This window comes from Fukomys damarensis, unplaced genomic scaffold, assembly GCF_012274545.1.
Source record: "Fukomys damarensis isolate Sample0158 unplaced genomic scaffold, DMR_v1.0_HiC HiC_scaffold_12, whole genome shotgun sequence".
Classification (NCBI taxonomy): domain Eukaryota; kingdom Metazoa; phylum Chordata; class Mammalia; order Rodentia; family Bathyergidae; genus Fukomys; species Fukomys damarensis.
This window is the reverse complement of record NW_022900924.1, coordinates 50388873-50392876: the sequence shown is the minus strand read 5'-3', so window position 1 is coordinate 50392876 and position 4004 is coordinate 50388873.

The window sequence follows — 4004 nt, the reverse complement described above, 5'->3', positions numbered from 1 at the left end:
AAAAAAAAAAAAAAAAAAAAAAAAAAAAAAAAAAAAAGACCAGAGAGAGACAGAGAGAGAAAGAGTTGAGGAGGTGTGACGGCCAACCTGACTCCATCTTGAGCCTCACCATCATTTTGTGCTGGACAAAGCACCCACAGCCCACATCCTGTTTGGCAGAAAACTTGCTGCACTTACAGGATTTTTTATTTTATTTTATTTTTTTGTAGCTCACCCAGTCTGTGAAACTTCCTCTTGTCCCCACTAACCTGGCATGGTTCTGCACCTGTAAAATTCCGCTTGCTCTCCCTTGAGCCTTCCCCAACTGAAAGCATGGTTTAAAAAGTGAAACCAAACCTCTTCTCAGGGCCGAGAGTTCCTTCCAGGCACTAGCCCCTCTGGGTTGCCCTTTAAATAAATGGACTCGGGACCGGGGATTTGGCTCAGCATTTCCACCACTTGCCTCGCAAGCCTAAGGACCTGAGTTCAATCCCCAGTACCAAAAAAAACCAAATAAACCAAACAAATAAATGGACTCAAATCTGATTCAGAGTGCGGAGATCGCTATAGTTCCAACTCTCTCCGATACAATGGAGATTGATCTCTTTACCCTGAGTGAACATTGGAGGATGTATAGATGTAGCCAAACATCATATGGTACTCTACACAAGTGCATACTTTTTAAAGTTTTATGTATCCGTTTTTTAAAAAATAATTGAAATTTGAAATTAAAAAGTGGATTATCTACTTACATTTTTTGCAGCATTTTATTATGCCAGACAGGAATTTGGTGAAGAATTATTGCACTCTTTATGAAAATTATATAAATAAAAATATTGAGATGAGAGAAGATAGTGGTCCATCCAAGGAAGGGAAAAAAGAGGTAGATAGGGGTTGAGTTAGTGATTTAGTGATTCAAGAAAGAAGAACAGCATTCTCTGCTGTACAGCAACATTCAAGTTCAGAGAACTGGGGACTGTTTTGCAGGTACAGCCATATTGACATTGGTCCAAGAAGCTGAAGACCATCTTCATAGTTTCTGAGAAATATCCAGAGGATTTGTTCATTTTTTAGTTGCTTTCCTAAGGGAGGAACCCAACACTGAGAGCAGAGTGCTATAGCTGCTTTTTCTCTGAAGGCAGTTGCCAACAAGTATGAGTTAGAGCTACAGTACTCACCAGTTCAAAGGTCCCCGAACAACAGCAACAAACCCCTGGGTCCACAAAGAGGAAGGGGATGAAATAGGAGGCCCTCGAGAGCTGCAACCACAAAGGGACAGAAAAACTTTCAGTTTAATGGCTCAGTTGCTTAGGACACAAACCACCGCAGCCACCACTCCTAGAGGACACAAGGACAATTGTCTTCACAAAGGGTGTGTGTGTGTGTGTGTGTGTGTGTGTGTGTGTGTGTGTGAACTGATTAGCTTTAGGATTAGATACTTGGAGCATTATTGAAATAACCACTGAAGAAAGAGGAATTAAGTACATAGTTTTCATATCAACTGTGAGAAAGTAGTGTCATGATTAGAAAATGTATAACCCCCAAAAAGCAAGAAAAAGTCAGAAATTAGTCCAAGTAAAGTGAGATAAGTAGAAAGGAAAAGGTCATATATTGGATATAAATCCAAAAAGATCAGCAAATATGTTAGGTTTAAATAAACTCCAGGCCTAATTAAAAAGCAAAACTTGACTGATGGAATTAACAAGCAAAACCAAATTCTAACCTCAGTGAGATGTGGCTTCACACCACCTGATTGGCAAAAATGAAAAATGTCTCCTGATGCCAAGGGCTAACGAGGGTGGGGAGCAGCAAGAAATGTCATACACAGGACAGAAATTCATAGAATTATTACGGGGAGAATTTGTCTTTTTTTTTTTTCAAGGCTAGATGTTCAAGATCTCTCTGATCTAGCAGTTATACTCCTGGGTATGTATCCTACAGATCGCATTCACATTTGCACCTGATTCCATGTATGATAAAACTCATAGCACCTAGCAATGGCTCCTCTGAACTTCTTCATGGAGATGGTCAGAAAGAGGTGTAAAGAAACCATCAGCCCAGACCTTGGTAAAGGCATGAGGAGAGAAGCAAAGGGGCAACAAGGAAGGAAATTCTGACAGACAGAACCTGGCAAGTGGAAAGCACTCCGTAAATATCCCGGGACTTACTGTCACCAGCAGTTTGATGTTGAACTCTAAAGTATGCTCAGTGGTCTTTAAATAAATACAAATGCTTACAAATTTACCATTATTTTGAAATTCTGTTCCAAGATAAATTCATAAAATATAAACAAATTATGACTGTCAAATTATCACACATTAGGAATTACTGGGTAATTATTACAGTGCTAAAGTTTTATCTATGGAGAGAAAACACACATAAGAAAATATCCAAAATATTACTAGTCATCAGATATATTCAAGTTAAATCTACCATGACCAAAAAAGAATCAAGATGTGCTATATACATGCACTATGTACACCTACTCCTTAAGATAGCTGCAAACTTTATGTACAACAAAGATAGACTATTAATTAAAAAATGTACAATGACATATCTGTACACATTCACCAGGACTGCAGTTTAGAAAGACCGATATCCTAACAGTTGACAAAGATGTAGAGAACCAGAACTCTCATACACTGCTGGTGGGAATTCAAAACAGCAACCAGTTTGGCAGTTTCTTGCAAAGTTACACACTTAGCATATGACGTAGCCATTCCAGATAGTTACACAAGAGAAAAACAAGGTGCGTCCACACAAGTACTCACAAAAAATTTATAGCATCTCTATTCGTAATAGCCCCAAACTGGAAACAAGCCAGCCACCACCCATCAAGAGATGAACAGATAGGGCCAGGGAATGTAGCTCAGTGGTTTCACCACCGGCGTTGCAAGCCCAAAGTCCTGAGTTTGATCCCTGGTACCAAAAGCAAAAACAAAAGAGATAAACAGATAAACAGTTTGTGTGAAATCCACTTGATGTCTTACTACTCAGAAGTAAAAAGATTTAGTCTTAGAATCACTGAATTGGCCTAAGTCTGTACTGCAGGATCAGACTCATATATTGAAGCCATTTAAGTGCTTTCAACTCTCCGTTCCCGTGAATTGACTGGTGCCAAACGATGATGTTCTCATGGCACAGTAGTCCTGGCTTCCGGTCTGCCCAGCTCCCGGCAAATCTGTACTCCTTACAGGAAGTGTAGAAAGCACCTTCACTCCATTATTCTAGAAGATTCCATAGGGTGCCCTGCTGTACACTCCCAGATGAGACCCATGGCATTCCATGTCCTGAGAAAACGGAGAAGCAAACATTTATAATGTCTATATTAAAGATAAGCAATCCTCAGATTAAGAATATTAAAGTTCCCTTAATGAGTTTATGCTGTCAGTACAGCTTCCCTGGACCACCTTTCCCAGTGGAAGAAGATGTGAACACAAAATGGTTACGCTGATGTTCATGAAGCAAACTAACACAAATGCTATGGTTTTTTAACTTTCCCACAGTTTATATCCAGGAAACCTAATCTTGAACATGGCAAGTTTGAAGGGTGCAGCCTAGTAAGAGGTGATGGGGTGGGGAGGGCCTGGGCCTCAGGACTGGATGCATGTTGTTTCCAGGGGGCTGTGTTAGCAATCATGACAGGAGCAGATTTGTTGTAAAAGCAACTTCAGCCCCTTGTTCCCTGGCCTTCACTTTCACTCTTCCACTTTCTCGCATGGGATGAATAGCATAACGGCCTTTGTCAGATGCAGGCATCGTGTTCTCAGACTCCCCAGCTTCAAGGACCCAGGTCAACCCTCATTGTTTATAAATTACCTAGTCTCTGGTATGCCGTTGTAGCAACACACTAGAACAGTCACCGGCAGAATGTACCCACCGAACTATCTGAAATCTCTTAACTAGTTTTTTTCATTATATCAAAGAACAGGACAACCTTAAAGTGGATTTATCCTTTAAAGGGAAAGAGGGAGTTTGCAAATAACTCAGAAAGTGATTCTCTTAGAGTAAACTCAGTGATGATA